Genomic DNA, 17,455 nt, shown 5'->3' with positions numbered 1-17,455 from the left:
AAAATTTTATCTAAAGGAGTTGAGACTCACAGTAGTAAATTGGAAATGTGCTTTCGAAAACTGAAACAAAATGTTGGTACTCTAGAGAATCCTGGAAGGAAAACGACTAAAAAAATCAAAGAAAGTGAAAGTTTATAGAATATTGCTGATGGGAAACAGGCAACTATTTTGGATTTTACCCCTAAAAAGTTATGATGAATATTATTACTTGGAATATCAGACGGTTGAATAGTATTCATAAGTTAGATATTGTTCAAAATTTTGTTAGAGAGACAAACCAGACTTTTTAGTGCTTTAGGAAACCAAAATGGATAAAGAGAAAGCCGAAAAGTTTAAATCTTTTAATAACTATTGTATAATGGCTAGTAGCTCAAAAGGAGCTTCAAGCGGAATGATGATAATGTGGAAGCACTCATTGTTTTCAGGTACTTTGCTGAATGCTAATAAACATTTTATGGTGTTTAAGTGTAGTGCCTGCCCCTAGTTCGCATTTTGTTATCGTTGCTGAACTCTTTTAGAACTAGTTTTATGTTGATGGTTAGCAACATTGTTTTGGGATTATCAGATATTGTGCTATGGATTCAGTTTATCATGTGATGAGATTACTTAGATTCTACATTTCATGTATGTATGATGGTTATTTTCAGTGTTTGCAGTTATTAATGATGATTAGTAAGATTATTTATTATCATATGTGTTTTCTTATGGATACCTACGCCATACTTGCATGTGTATGGTGTGCGTGTTTGCTTTGCGTGTTTGCTTTTGTATGGCGTGTCTGATGTGGTTAAGGAAGGGAGTCGTAGTCACCTGCTAGTCGGGATCTACACGATGCACCACTTCCTGCCATTGCTTGTTTAGTTTAGTATATGTTACCCGGTTATAAAATTCTTTCAATTTTATAAGCCTTGGTTAATTTTTATTAAATTGTCCAATTTTAAGCTTTAAATTGGCCATTTTATCGCTGAATTTTTGTGAGTCTCCAAACTTCCATGTCCCCGGCTTGTTCCCAACTCCATACAGCGCTTGAGATCATTGAAATCCAACTTCTGAGCCTCAAGATATAAAAGGTTAATGATTGCCGCCAAAAACACGTATTTCTTAACCTTTAACTTCTTAAAAGGTTAATGTTAACCATCAAAAACGTGTTTTTCTTAACCTCCAAATAAAAGGTTAATGTTAACAACGAAAAATACGTTTTTCCTAACCTCTTCAATAGGTTAATGATAGTGATTAAAAACACGTAATTCTTAACCTCCATGAGACGGTTATTAACCTGCTTGAAAATTTCCAAATTGTATAAACCATATGTAAATTCTTTTGGCTCGAATATAGTGGGTGTGATACTGAAGTTTGAATGCTTGCCATCAACTATAGGAGTCCAGATTTATGAAGGAAATAGGTTGGAATATATCTGACCATGTGCAGATCATCCTCTTCACCAAGTGCATAATAAAGATATCTTTAAAGAAGCAATTAAAACCCATATCATGCTTGCTCAACCGGCGGTTATTTCTCCTACTACAGTAGCAGGATACTTCACGATTTGGAAAGGCAGATGGTGTGAAGCCGAATCATGATATAAGTTTGGTCAAGGCATTTCAAAGAGAATTTGAAGAACAAACCTTCAGCGCCAAACTTAGAACTTGCATGCGTGAGCAAGGACAAATGCAGTCTCGGGTTCCAAACGAAATCAATGACGTCGGATCTATATAAGAGCGAAATGAAGCAGCGGTAGCCAGTTTTCTATGAGCAGCTCCCCAAAGTCGTTCTTCTTTCTTACTCCATTTATACGGGAACCAAAATGCCATTGACTGGTCTGGGAACTGATGGTGTTGATCAGAGTGAGGAGGTGATTATGGCAGCCGTGATTACGGCTTTGCAGCTAGGTTATCGCCATTTTGACACAGCAATCGTTTACAGGTCAGAGTGGCCACTGGGAAAAGCTCTGCATACAGCCTTTCAAAATGGACTTGTTAAGAGGGAAGATATATTGGTCACCACCAAACTATGGAGTACCCAACATCCCAACCTTGTCACTGCAGCCAAGACAAGTTTGAAGAATTTGCAACTAGATTACGTTGATCTTTATCTTGTCCACTTACCTATCAATATGAGAAAGTAACTTCCAATTTGCGTATCCAAACCCAAGGAAGAAGACCTTTTGCCCTTAGACATGGAATCTACTTGGAAGGGCATGGTGCACTGCATGGAGATGGGGCTCACCAAAGTTATTGGAGTTAGTAACTTTTCCTCCAAGAAGATTGAAGACCTATTGGCCCATGCTAAGATACCTCCTGCAGTTAATCAGGTGGAGATGCATCCAATGTGGCAGCAAAAGAAGCTGAGAGAGTGTTGTGGCAAGCATAACATTCATGTGAGTACATATTGTCCTTTGGGAGCTCCAAATACTCCATGGGGCTCAAATTTGGTGATGGATGACCCCATCATCCATGAGATTTCTCAGAAGTATGGGAAGACTAGAGCCCAGGTTATTTTAAGATGGGGAATAGAACAGGGAGTGATTGTGCTGCCCAAGAGCTATAATCCAGACAGAATATTTTCAAACCTTCAAATATTTGATTGGTCTTTGACTTCAGATGATGGTAACTTATGTTAATTCAATCAGCAATCCTTCTAATACCCAAGTCATGGCCACCCTGCCGGTTCTAACAGGTCTTGATGGTATTTTAGATCATACTGTTGTTCAAAGAATCGACCAACAAAAGTCATATAGTATGATGATCGAGGCTTGGATAAACAGGCTTGGATAAACAGGATGATAGAAGATGCTTCAAAACTTATAACTGGAGTAAAGGAGATATGTGGGAAAACCATCACGCAGATACAGGAAATTTCTAAGGAGCTGGAAAATAGCAAAGAACATAAATATAGCTGGCAAAAAGTAGCTGATGAATTAAAGGAAATGGCCAAGTTGGATACGAGCACCCTACTCCTTGAGAAAATTATTTCTGATCCAAGTGACAACCAAATACGTATCTGGAGTAAAGGTGTTGGTTGGAAGATGATAAACATCAACAAAGGGATCACTGAGTTCGAAAAGTTAATAACTTCTTTGGAGCAACTGAAAGCAAAAAGTACAGATGAATTAATCTCCACTATCACAGGTGGGGTGCCAGTAAGTGATCTTCAGCATGTTGATTGTCAGTTTCTCCTTGATTCCTTCAGTGTTCATATTCATTCAGAAATAGAGAACCATGTATCAGATGCTGAAACTATGATGAAGCTTAGCCTGGTTGCAGTCACGCTGGGAGATTGTAACATTTCAGCTTATCGGCAGGAGTCAGAAGAAATCCAAGATAGATATCTCACAGCCAAACTCAGGATGGAAAATGTGCTCATTCCAAACTATGAATCAATGATACTCATCCGAGATTCTTACAGAGCTTTCCGAGATATATCAATTGTGTCCGGATAGATAGGGCTAGTAGCTAGAAAAATTGGTGATTGTATATGCAAATGTTTTTAGGAACTCTAGCTAAAGTTTTGTTTTTACGAGTTTCCTTGTATAGGTTAATTTTCTTGAGGTTAATTAACCTTCCAAAATTTCATATTTCGGAGGTGGTTATTAACCTCAGAGAGGTAGTTATTAACCTCTATGTCTATATAAGGACACCTTTTGGCTTTGTAAAGGGGGGGGGGGACTTTTTGGTTGGAAAAATAAGGGAACACTATGCTGAAATTTTGATCTAGAGATAAATTTTGGAAAGTATGTACACTTTTTATCTTTGAATTGAAAAATCTCTATTGCTTTCTTGGTGCAAGAAAAAGAAACGAGATGTGCGTTGGGTTTCTTATTTTAAAATCCAAATTGTTATACGTTTTGGTAGACATTCTCATGATGCTATGCGAGTGTTTACAAATGATAATGAATATGCTTAATAACATTGGTTGCTTTCAAGCGTAGTTCTTGGACACCACCGTTATCGATCTTGTTAACCACAGAGGGTTGTGAGGGCGTGTAGTGCATTCGTCTTCCATGACTCTCCCCTTGAAATTTGAAGTTTGAATTCTTTATTTGAAAATCTATTAAAAATTATATCATACGAGGGAGCTGCCCCTCAAAACGCAGAGGAAGGCCGGATATCAAGGGCCTATCCAACTGTTGTGAACGGTTTGCCACACACACTCCGTTGGGCAATTCTACTGTGACAAATCTGTTTACCAACAGTATATATTGTGCTTGTACATGCGTGGTTTTTATGCAGGTTGCAGGTACCGGGTATCGACTTCCCTGAATTGCCAGGATGAGCGTATCCTATCACACTATCTCAATGATAAGAGAGGGGAGATAAATTCTCAAGTCCAAATCCCAATCCTTTAAGCCATTTGTTCTAATTGGAAAATTAGGACAAGTATCCGAGTTGAGTACCCTCCGAATATGTCGGATGACATAATTCGTGATATAAACCCTTAGTTTGATTTTGTATGTATTTTGGCTATGATGGATTTTCATATTTTTACCTTATGAGTATTTGAAGTATTTTCTATTAATTAAGCTTAATTAAAAGATTTAATTAATGGTTTAATTTAAATGAAAAATTAATATGATATTTTAATATTTATTTTATTTAATTAATTGGAAAATTAATTAAATAAAATAATTAAATTTGAAAATAAAAAGTTAAAAGTTTAAATTTGGAATGTGACAATATTTATTTCAATAATAATATATTTGGAGTTCATTTTTAAATAAATGACTAAATAATATTATTATTAAAGCTAATAAATATTTTAGCAATTAAGTTTTGGAAAATTAAATTTAAAAGTGGAAAATATATTTAAATTAATAAAAGATTTTAAATTTCATGTGCTTAAAATATAAATATATTAAGATTGAAAAGTGGAATTATTAAAGTAAGTGCATGAGATTTAATAAATTAATTAAATTGGAAAGAGTAAATTAAATATTATATCATGGTTACCAGGAGACCCGTCTCCCCCCTAAAAGTGGCGTCTCGGAGACCGAGACGCGTCTCGGAGACTTTTCGCGTCTCCGGAGACCTCAAAAAAGGTTGGAGACTTCATGACGAAGTCTCCTGAAGTCTCCCCGTCTCCTAATCCAAAAAGTGAAGTCTCCTCGAAGTCTCCTAATAAAATATAAATGTAAAATATAATATTAAATAATTTTATATATTTTAGCCCTCATTTAAATGTTTTTAATGCAAAAATCTAAGGTACTATATGAATTCCGTAACAACTGCTTGGTGATGTACGTCACCTACAGGAACACGATAGAAGTCTAAGACAACATATTGGAAGCTGTACAGGATTGCAGTAAAGATCCCAAATCACATAAATTTATGTGGCTGAGGAATTAGGGTGCAAAAACTGTTGTTAGTGCATTAGAAGATAGTATTACGTATGTTACAGAAATCTGATATGCAAATGCTTGATAATAGTATTATTCCTCATGAAAACCAAGCATCTATTTGCTGATAAAGACTCAGCGATAACAGTGATAGACTAGAGGTTTTATGTATGTTAACATGAATGTATTTGGTCCCATATTTCTGTTTTTTCAAGAGGATATCATGTTTCAGTTTGATGTATAAGTCGTATTTTTTATTCGTACCTGTTTATCTGCTGTTGGCAATATCCTAGTACCAATATAGGAATCTTTGTTAGTTGAATCTGTGTAACTGGAAAAAAAACACTATTACAAAATGATTTACTCCCTTTTAAACTAAGCAATCCTAACTCTTAGTTAGAAAATAGAAATCCTAAGTGTGTCTCTATGCATGCATCAATGTTGAATAATTCAATAATTTTCACAAATTTTTTGTAGCAATGCCAATTTGTCAGGTTTTAAAATCTATTTCAGTAATATACTTTTGTATTTGACCGCTTATTATTATTATAATCTTTGACAGTTTGACTCTATGAATCTATTTTAATTTTTAATGTGACAACACTAGTATTATTAATTTATTATTTACTTTAGTCTTTTAGTCTTACGGTATTACTATTTTGAAATTTTCTATTTACTTTTAGTATTAGACTCTATAAGTTTAAACTATTAAAAATTTATTTAAAAATTTAAAAAAAAAAAAAAAAAAATTGCCGTCTCCAAGTACCCCCGTCTCCTATTTGAAAAATTGCCGTACCGGTACCAGTACCAGTACCGGAGACCTCAAAGTCTCCCCGTCTCCCGGTGACCTTGTATTATATTAATTAATGTGCATTATTTTTATATTTGCTCACATAGGAGTTGGCAAATTCTCGAGAGTTGTCATGTAGACAATACGGAAGTTTGCACTCTAAGAATGCACAAGTTGTCTACACTTAGAAGTTAGCATTTTATTTGAGCACATGGTGTCTACAACCTTAAGACTTATCTAGAAGGTTGGAGAAGGCCCATGCTTGGTTGTCATGCTTATCTTCTAGTTGTTTCTAGAGACACTCTAGATGCATCTTAGAGGCCTTTAAATAGAGGCTCTCCTAGTGTGTTTGTACAAGCGGAATGGAAGCTACAAGCTACAAGCTTTAAATGGAAGCTTCAAAGCTACATGCATTGGAGAAGTTCATATGCTCATATATTTTTTGACATGCTTCTATGTTCCTTCTATCTCTTCTAGTCACTTGGAGGATTTGGTTGGCTTGGATCTTGGAGGAATCGTGGATGATGGAGAAGGAATGGATTTTCTATGGACTTCTGAGGCATGGCAAAATTAGCATCAGTGTCCAGGTGCACTCGTGATATTCACATATTCTCCTTGCACCATTTCTCTTCCTGTCTTCATCATGTTGTTATATGTGTCCGGTTATATTCCATGAATGAAATTGCAATTTGAAATCGGAATCTAGATATGTATTTATTTGTTTGAGAAGAAAACATTAGAAAACCCTAGATCCAATTAAAGAGACATTAGATCTAAACGGGTTTGGGTTCGAATTAGAATCAAATTGATAAATAAATTTGGAAAAATGGTTTCTAAAACTATAGCCAAACCTATTAGAAGAATTGGATAAATTTAGAGAAACAAATATTCTTAGTTTTGGAAGTCTTTTAAAATTGTGTATATGTTCTATACATGATTATTTACCTTTTTGAATTTGCGATATATCTACGCATTTGTATATATTAATGTTGTAACACAAACTCTGCGTATATATATATATATATATATATATATATATACACACACATATATATATATATATACATATATACTTATATATATATATACATACATATGTATATATATATATACATATATATTTATTTAGTGGAATATCGAATATTTAATCACAGTCGAAATTAATCCGAAATCGCATATGGCCAAACGTTTAAAGAAAACGTTGTTTGAAAACATTTTTTTAAAAATATATATGTAGTGGGGTGGGCGGGCTTTACCCTGACCGCACCCCCATCCTCACTAATCCCGGCGGCGGCGGCGGCAGTCGCAGGGTACCTGCGACTGCAGAGTACCCGCGACCGATGATGGGATGGCAGGGTACCCGGCGACGGGGCGTTAAACTGCCACAACGGGCCTGTCTACTGCCACACGGCATTGCCGTGAACTTTGGTGGCAGCGGCTTTAAGCCTGCGCCACAATGTAAATCGCGTACGTTATTTTATAAACTATTTTGCAATATGATAAATATGCAATTCGATCTTTCAATGATATTTCGAAATTGTAATATATATATTGTGAGTTTATATATATATATATATATATATATATATATATATATATATATAATATATTAAATATGTGAATTGGTAATAGTTATATTACATATATACATATATAGCACTTGACTTCAACCTTATTACTTATAAACGTTGAATGATGGTAATTGATTTAATGATAATTATCAACTATTGTTAATCAAAATGAGATATTGAAAATTCATTTAAATTGTTAATTTGAATATGGTTGACTTTAATATTAATTTTATTTAATGTATATTAAATATATTATTTAATATATATTAAATAATTACGAGATGGTGATTTATGTTATGTTGATAATAGTTGTTTAATGATGATGATTAAGAATGGATCTAATTGACAAAGGTCATAGACATTGTTATAACATTTAATTATCTTGCTATGATTGGAATTGTTATGTATTATTAAATAGATTATGGATATACCTTAATGGTGTTAAGAGTTGGTCAAATATTAACTAATGAGATTTATGGAAATAATAGTTTGATAAGTTTATTATTTATTAATGTTTGTTGGGTCTAACAAACTATTAATAAATAATGGTTTAAATAATAGTATAAATGGCTAATTCGATTAGAATTAATCTAGAAGAGACTATTTAACGATTGAAGTCTTGTAAAGACATTAGTTTTTTGGATTATAAATGATTTTAATCAATTAATGAGTTGTCAATATAATTAAATGCGATAAAGATTTAACTAGGAAATGATTATCATTAATACGAAATCGTTAAGAAAGATGAATGTAGTCATTATGGATAAGATTTCCAAAATAATTTGTTAATATTATTATTATTAAAATATTAATATTTGTGTATTGGATTGAAGTTGACTTTGACGTACAAACTATTGTTAGTCAACTAATACTCATTGAGTTGATGGTTTGGTTATGAAATTATTAATTAAATCAATTAATTAGAGTTAATTGGATTTAATACTTAAGTTATGTAATGGAGATTTAATTAATATAAATCTTTTGATGAGGTTGTAAATTATCTATATCGAAGTTGACAAGTTTTATGACTTGAATTATGACCTTAGATATTATATGGTTGTCAACGGTGATAACGATTAAATTAAAAGACTCAAACTTTAGTAATATTTAATAAAGTTTCTAATTGAAGACTATTAGAATGTTGATAGGTCATGAATGTTATATCTATGTTAATTGATTGGTTAAATTGATCATTTTAATAAAGTTATAATCTTCTTATTTGAAGACTAATAACTGACTTTCTTATAACCTAAAAGAATAATGATCCTTTGATAATGTTGAAATGTAGAAGTAACATTAAAGAAGAGTTAATTAATTAAAATATGGATCATAGTTAAATAAAGAGAACAAGTTGATGAAGGTCAATGATGATCAGTTTAGTGAATAATTATCCTTAAGTTATTCTTAGGATAATGCTATCGGGGAACAATTGGGTTGACTTGTAGGTCAAATGATGAAACTTAGACATTTGAAGTATACTTGAAAATGGAAACTGAAATCCCTACACTTGAAAATGAAAAAAATGAAACTGTACACTTCATTCAACTATGAGATAATAGCAAAACCAAAACATGTGTTTGCATCGTGTATTCTATATGCTTCTTGTTTGGGTTTTTGGGTTGACTAGTGTTGACCAGTCCTAGGTTGTTACCAAAGGCTCGGGGGTTATGAGATGTGATGGCATGTTGATTTTATTTGGTCTCGATCTTTATAAGCCCAACCATGGTTATGTGATCGTATGCTCTATGAAATGTTTGTTATTGTTCATTAGTCTTCATGTGTGAAGCTGAGATGTATATGTATCTGAGACACTTGAGCTAATCATTTTTGAGTCATCGATCAGTTATCCTTGGATTATTTTCTAGTCGCCATGATGGGACTGAAATATGGATTTATTCTTGATGATGTCATATTGTGACATGTTTGACTCAACCATTTTGGAGTCTTCGATCAGTATGATTTTGAGATATTCTTGGTTGCTTGTTGAGAACCAATGGATGTGATGATTTATTTTGGTTATTGAGAACCAATGGATACTTATGATTATCAGTGATGCCTTCAGTTGCCAATAGAGAATTGTTGTGGTCATGATTTTCTATGGATGTTGCTCATGGAGATTTGATGCTTTTATGCATATTTGATGATTTTATCATGGATATTTGATGATTCTTATTGTGGATATTTGATGATTCTTTTTATGGATTATTTTTTGGATTTCTTTACAGTCGCTTGTACAGGATTGTGGTGATTTATGATTCCATGAGCATTAGGGTAGGTAATCTACTTGTAGTGTCAGGAAGTGGCTTGCAATGGGGGCCGGGGCCCTAAGTGGCTGCCAGGGTAACTCATTGTAAGTTTGGTTAATAAGTGATAACATTTACACACTAAATGAGGATTAAATGAACCTAAAAAGATAATTGTTTTGGTTCTCGCCCATGCCTCGAGCGCTTGTACAGGCTAGGATGGGAGTAGTGAGACGCATGGTTGCGACCTTGCATTCCATAGTATGCCTCGTCAGTATGAGAGGATACTAGTGGCCGTATGAGATCTGTATGGACCCGTGGAGTTTAGCTAACTGCCAGGGTAACTTGTACGAGATAAATGCGATGACACTTTCCCGCTTGCAGAGTAGGTTTCCTACATGTCATTGTGTGCCTCTGGGAATTAGATGTCAGATTTTGTGTGATGGAACCTTTGAGTTAGTATACTTTTAGGATTCCTAGACTTAAAGAGATTTATGCTTTGTGGTTTTGATATCTTGTTTGGGACTTGAGATTATCTCCTCAGCACGGTGGGAGTGGACCACTTAGGTACCACGCGGTCGGGTGGTAGTGTTTTATCACTCTTATCATTTGAGATCCGTCTGAGACACCGTGGCTGGAGTATTATTGGTTGGTATTTATCTTCATTATGTTCTTGGATCATTATGGTAGATGATATACCCTATGATGGATGTATTTACTGGTATGTTCCTTACATTGATGATTTGCATATGTTAGATGATGATATCTTATGCTTTACTTTTCATGTTAGTAGGATGTTTTAGGAGTGACATTCCTACTATGATAATATCGATGATCTCTTCGGTGCTTTGGAATGTTACGCACGGAGGGATGGCTAAGATCCATGATGGTCTAATGATGCTATTTACGGTTGGGAGGAACCGTGCACTTAGTTATTTATGTTTGTGGTATATGGTTATCTTTTATGATGGATGTTTATATCTTTATGATGATGATGTATCATGTATGGTTATGGTTTCATTATGTTATTACATCATAGATTAATTTTGGACGATGATGTACTTTATTTACATGGATGTTTATTCTTTTAAGCTTTTCATACCTTGTAACATGTACAGTGGATGATTGAGCAATCTAAAATGTAGTTACTAAAAGGACACATGTATATTGTTTAAGAACATTGGATGTATCCTTGTTATTTCATTGTTAAGGATGTAATGTTAGATGAATAAGTTATGATTAGAAGTAATTCAACGTTAAGGGATCTTTAAAGAATGTAATCTGTTATGTATGTATGTTATGTTTGCTTTCAGTTGGATGTTACTATTGCTTCCACAAGTGTTGTGTATGGTTTTACTTCCATGTTTTAAAAAAAAAATTGTTTGGCAAACTTAGTGAAATTTTTTGGATCCCTTGGCGGGGCATTACATTAAGATTAAGAGTATTGCTCTGAACAATGAATGGTATATTGTGAATGTGTATGTACTGAACATCAAGAATGCTAGAAAAAAGTTGTGGGATACTTTGTCTAACATTAAGAGTAATGACTACTATGGTAGATGGATTTTTTTGTGGGATTTTAATGTTCCACTTTATGAGCATTGAAAAAAGGGAAATGCTAGTCAACTGGATGAAAGACTGGATTTTATGGATTTCACAAATACGGAAGGATTAATGGATCTAGATCTTCTTGGGATTGATTTCACTTAGAGTAACAAAAGGGTTGGTAGTGACTGCATCCAAGCTTGTCTAGATAGAGGTCTTATATCACCAAATTGGATGAAAGATTTTTTGTGTAATCTAAGCGCTATCTTGAAGATTGGTTCGGATCATTTTCCTTTGTTATTTACAGTTGACGCTATTTTTAAACAAAAAGAATTTTCCTTTTAGATTTGAGAAAATGTGGATGTAGCATCACAGTTTGAGGACTGATTGGCTGAGTGGTGGAACATAAATATTGAAGGAACGACTCTATTTCGAGTGGCTTCTAAACTCAGGAATGTTAAAAAGAAAGTTAAAGTTTGGAACAAAAGATTTTTTGAGAATATTTTTGATAGAAAAATTAAATTTAAAGAGGACTTGCTATCTATCCAAAATAGAATACAAGTGGAAGGGTATTCTAAGGATCTAGTAATGGAAGAAAATGAGAAGATGGTGGAATATTGTGATATTGTTACTAAAGAAGATATTTATTGGAGGTAGAGATCCAGATTGATTTGGCTAGATGAAGGTGACAGAAATACGAAATTTTATCATTTGCCAACTTTCAAACGTAGAGCTAAAACTCGAATTTCAAGTCTTAATAAAGGAGGAACTAAGTTAACTAATGAAAAGGAAATATTGGAGGAAATGGTTTCCTTTTTTTCTTCTCTGATGGCTTCAAATCTTGGAATTGATTTGAATCATTAGGCTGAATTGCTGGATGTTATTCCTTCTCTGGTTACTGAAAATCAGAATAGATTGCTGTGTGCTATTCCTAAGGAAGAGGAAATTTATAAATTTGTTTGTTCTCTAGGGGGGATAAATCACCAAGACCGGATGGCTTTCCCATGCTTTTTTTTCAGAGAGAGTGGAAACTGGTTGGCAAAGATGTGTGTGATTCTGTTAAAGAGTTCTATGGGGCTAAAAGGATGCTGAAGGAAATTAATTCTACTTTCCTATGTTTGATTCCTAAGAAAACTGGTGCTGATTCCCCAGATCAATTCAGGCCTATTAGTCTTTGCAAGTCGATTTACAAAATTATTTCTGAAGTCTTAACTCTGAGATTGTTGCTTTTGCTTCCTTCTCTTATTTCTGAGCAACATAATGGTTTTATTCCTGGTGGACAAATCCTTAACTCTATTATCTCTGTGCATTAGAATATCCATTCTTTGTCTCTTTCAAATAATTAGGGGTTTATTATGAAAGTTGATATCGCTAAAGCCTATGATAGAGTTGAATGGTCTTTTCTTCGTAAGATCCTCTTATCTTTTGGATTTAGTATCAATGTGATTAAGCTTATTATGCAGATGATCTCTACTACTATGATTGTTGTTCTGGTTAATGGGAATTCTTTTGCTTTCTTCGAACCGACAAGGGGGTTGAGATAGGGAGATCCTTTATCTCTTATCATCTTCACGATTATGGCTGATTGTCTAGACAGATATATTGGGAAACTGGTATCTTTAGGGGAAATTAAAGGCTTGAGACCTTCTCATCCTCTTATTTGTTCTCATGAACAATTTGTGGATGATACTATTTTTTTAGGTAAAGCTGAGGTAAGGGAAGCGAGGAATCTCAAGAAGGCCCTAAATCTTTATTCGTCTTCTTCTGGTCAATTGATTAATTGGAACAAGAGTTCTTTGTATTTTATTAATACCCCTATTTCTAGACATGGCAAGATTGCTAATATCCTTGGTGCTCTATAGGATCTTTTCCTTGCATTTACCTAGGTCTCCCTTTGGGCCTTAATCCTTCGGATTCTTTTTGGGAGGAGTTTATTAAGAAATTCAATAAGAAATTGGCAGGTTGGAAAGGTAACTTGTTTAGTCAAGCTAGTAAAGTTACTCTCCTTAAGGCTTCCCTCCAAATTATCCCTACCTATGCCTTGAGTCTCTTCAGGATTCTAGCTAAATTTGCTGATACTATTGACAAATCCAAAGGAATTTATTGCGGTTAGGATTTGAGGAGAAGAAGAGAATGGCTTTAATTGCCTGGGAGAAAATTTGTAAGTCTAAATTGGATGGTGGATTGGGCATCATGTTTGACAGGAGTATGAATAAAGCTTTACTTGCAAAGCAGGGTTGGAGAGTTTATCATGACAATAAGGAGTGGAGTTCTATCTGGAAACATAAATACCTCTTTGCTGCTCCTTCTTTGCCTGATTTTCTATCTTACCCTAATGTCCAGTCTTCTTCTGCTATTTGGGGTGCCATTAAGGGAGCCAAAAATATCTTAATCGAAGGATGCATTTGGCAAGTGGGGAATGGGCATAAGATCAGGTTTTGAGATGATGTATGGTTGTTGGAACATCCTCTGATTGAGGATTTTGAGGATAGAATTCTTGTGGACAGATGTAAACAAAGATTTGGTTTATTAGTAGGGAATTATTGGATTAATGGTGAATGGGTCAATCTTGCTGAAATCAATATGGCCTTTACCAGATATTAGTTAATCCTGAATGCTTTTAGGCTTTATCCTCATATTGAAGATAAAATGGTTTGGGGGTTTGGTCCTAGAGGTTGTTTTAAAGTCTCTTCTATTTTTAGAAGTGAGGAAAAGGGAATGAGACCTTTATGGGCTAAAGTCTGGATTAAAGGGCTTACTCCTAAAATTAATATTTTCTTTTGGATCTTGCTTCAAAACAAAATCTAAACTTTGGACAATTTGCATAAGAGAGGGGTTTATGTGGTTAACAGATGTTGTCTATGCAAAAGGGATTTTGAAGACAAGAATCACCTCTTTTTAAATTGCAGGTTCAGTCAGAAAGTTTGGAGTTTTATACTTCTCTACTAGAACTTAGATTGGGTTCAGCATAATAATATCGATCAATGCTTCTAGAGTTGGACATGTCCTAAGGATGTTAATATTGGTTTTTTGTGAAAAATTTCACTACCCCATCTCTGGTGGGGAATCTAGAAAGAAAGAAATAATAGAATTTTTAGAGACAAAGAAACTCCAGAGTGGGTTCTTCTTGGTCATAATATTATTAGAGCTATCAAGGAAAATTTCAAGTCTTATTGAAAACTAAGTGATGAAATTCAAATTATCAGTCCTATGGAGACCAAAAACTTTAAGACCAAAATTGATGGTCAAAGATAGAATTTTAAATGGGATTCCCCTCCTATGAGCTGGATTAAAGGTAATTTTGATGGTGCTGCAAAAGGTAATCCTGGTAAAGCTGGTTGTGGAGAGGTGTTGAGGGACCATACTGGTAGAATTGTTGATGCTATTGCCATTCCTATAGGTATAACTACTAGCCATAAAGTTGAGGCTACGACTGCTTTGTATACTATGAGGTTGGCTGTGGATTCTGGTTATCGGAGTTTGTGGATGGAAGGAGATTCGCTCAACATTATTGATATGCTAAATAATAAGAGCCCGGTTACTTGGACTATTGAGGGAAGTATAATGGAAATTAAAAACCTTATTAATAAATTTGATAAAGTTCTTCTCATATTTTTCAGGAGGGCAATTCAGTTGCTGACTGGATTGCCAACCAAGCTGCTTATAGGGAAAGAAAGTTGAGTTGGCAAGCTGACCTATGCAAGGAAGTGGAGCTGACAGTGAAGACTAATTATGACAAGACCCATGCTAGAGAAGGAAAGATTTTCTAAGATTGGGAAATTTATTAAGGGGAGTGATGGGTTTGCGAAGGACAATTTGATTTTCCCTAGGAAGTACTTTAGTGCTATTATGACTTGCACTCGGCACGTTTGTAAGGCTAATAGCTCCTCGGTAATCATAAACACTTTATTCTTTTTTTTGGTTTCCATTTCTTAGGGGAATTGCAGGGGTAAACAAGATTTTGAGATGGGAGGGGAACCTAGAAAGCAAGAATTGAGCAATTGTAGGGAATGGAAGGCAAATGCTTCTGTATGGGAGATTTTGCAAAAAGGGAAAGTGACGCCTTACATTGAGAGACTCCATAGGTATAAACCTCACATTACATAGACCTTTTTCAAAAATTGGTTTGAAGAAAGGGTCACTTTGCATGGGATCACAGTGAACTTGACTGAAGAGTTTATTTCTGAGGTTATGGGGCTTCCTATGGCAGGGATAAAATTTAGTAAAGAGATAGTATCTCGAATGTGGCTTTTAAGAAATTCTCGAAGATGGAAGCTGAAGAGAAAAACTTGGAGAAAAATGGTGATTTCTATGACCTGAAACAAATTAAGGTTATTTGGACGGACGTGTTGTCATGTATCTGTGAGTACTTCATACTTGATGGTAGGGCTAAGAGAGTCCATAAATTTCACTTTGTTTTCCTAAATCATTTTAGGCACAAAGATAGGATTTCCTTTTTGTTTTATCTGAAATATTCTTTGCTTCAAAGCCTCTATGCTCATAGGAAGAAGAAATTGCTCCCCGTGCTTCATGAAGGTTTAATTTTACTTATAGAAAATTTCTGTAAAAGTAAAGCTATTAAACCTTCTCCGGTTTCGGGAAGAAGAGGAAATGGTCTAGAATTGACTCTCATTCTAAGAGAATTAAGGTTGAAAAAGAGGAGGGTACCAGTGAGACTAAGAAGGTTATCAAACGGGAGAGGAAAAATATTAATGTGGAGGAGATCATAGAATTTGAAGATTCTGACAATGATGATAAGACAAAAATGGGAGAACTTAGTTCCAACTTGGATGGTTATTCTGGGAGTAAAGGGGTGTTGACTGGTAAAGATAATATGGAGGGTAGCAAGGATAGAATCATTGATTCTAATGTTGGTTTGGAAGCCCTCGGGGAGGATAAAGAGAAACAGAGTATTCACCCTACCCACTCGATGAGGAATGACAACGAGGAGAAAATGGAGGAGGAAACTGGTAAGAATATAGAAGATAAAGACCTTGTAGCTAAGGACAATAGCTTGAGAAAAGTCGAAAAGGAGGAGAGGACAGAGAAGCAAGATATCCATTATGATATCCAGATCAATACTGCTACTACTGCCATTGACTCTAAGATTAGGGCTGTTGATGATGGTAGGGAAGATTCTCATGAGGCTAAATTATCCTTTCTTCACACTGTTAAGCTTAAAGCGGAGGCTTCCCTCTAGGGTGATTCCTGGCTTTACAATGAAATAATGGTTCTCAAGAAGAAAATGAGGGTTATGCAGAAAGAGCTGGACTACGAACGCACTATGAGAGCTCAGATGGAAGTACAAATTGGTAACATCCCTAAAAAGCTCAAAGAATACGAGCAAGAGCTCTGTTACCTTATTAAGGAAAGTGGTCAAAGAATGGAACAGGCGACATCTAGTCTGTATGTTGCAGTGGCAAGTTTGGGTAAAAAGAGTAATGAGGAGATAATGTCTTTTGGTAATATGGGGTTGAGGAGTCCAGGTGGTCCTAGTAAGAGAACTAGGCAAAGCACGAGGAAAAAGGCCACTGAGGCTCTTGAGGCTCTTGTTTTAGCTTTGGCGGACATTATCCAGAGTACTGCAGAAGCAGGTAAAGAGGTGGCGAATATCATCAAAGAGTTGTTGTAGCCGCTGGTCTTAGAGCGGGTGTGCTGCGTGCTAGTCCGGGTGGTTTTTTTGGATTTTTGCTTTATGTTTTCTAGCTTGTTTAAAACTTTAGGTTCCAGGTCCTTGTAAACCCTGGTTGTTTTTTATAGTTTAAACTTCTGGTTTCAGGTTCCTATAAAACCTGGTTTCTTTGTTTAAAACTTTAGGTTTCAGGTCCTTGTAAAACCTAGTAGTGCTTAATGTTTATCTTTAGTTTTTTGTAAAGGGTTTTGAGTCCCTTCAAAATTTGCTTTTACCGTAATCTAAAATGAAGTACTGAATAAGTCCCAAACCTATTAGCAACATTCATATTTAATTATTTTT

The 17,455-nt window shown here is 34.8% G+C and overlaps 1 protein-coding gene and 1 pseudogene across 7 annotated transcripts in view; both read left to right on the top strand.

Moving 5' to 3' along the window:
- LOC149570353 (V-type proton ATPase subunit a1-like) overlaps window positions 1-17,455 on the top strand; it is a 234,424-nt gene that overhangs the window by 166,155 nt on the left and 50,814 nt on the right. The gene's annotated exons all lie outside the window — the stretch shown is intronic.
- Window positions 1,844-2,774, top strand: LOC149570354 ((1S)-1,7-diacetoxy-luvungin A aldo-keto reductase pseudogene; annotated as a pseudogene).

This window comes from Cupressus sempervirens, chromosome 3 (assembly GCF_028749045.1).
Source record: "Cupressus sempervirens isolate cs-2001-9-10 chromosome 3, ASM2874904v1, whole genome shotgun sequence".
Classification (NCBI taxonomy): domain Eukaryota; kingdom Viridiplantae; phylum Streptophyta; class Pinopsida; order Cupressales; family Cupressaceae; genus Cupressus; species Cupressus sempervirens.
The sequence above is the reverse complement of the archived record's forward strand: the minus strand, read 5'-3'. Positions and strand labels throughout refer to the sequence as shown.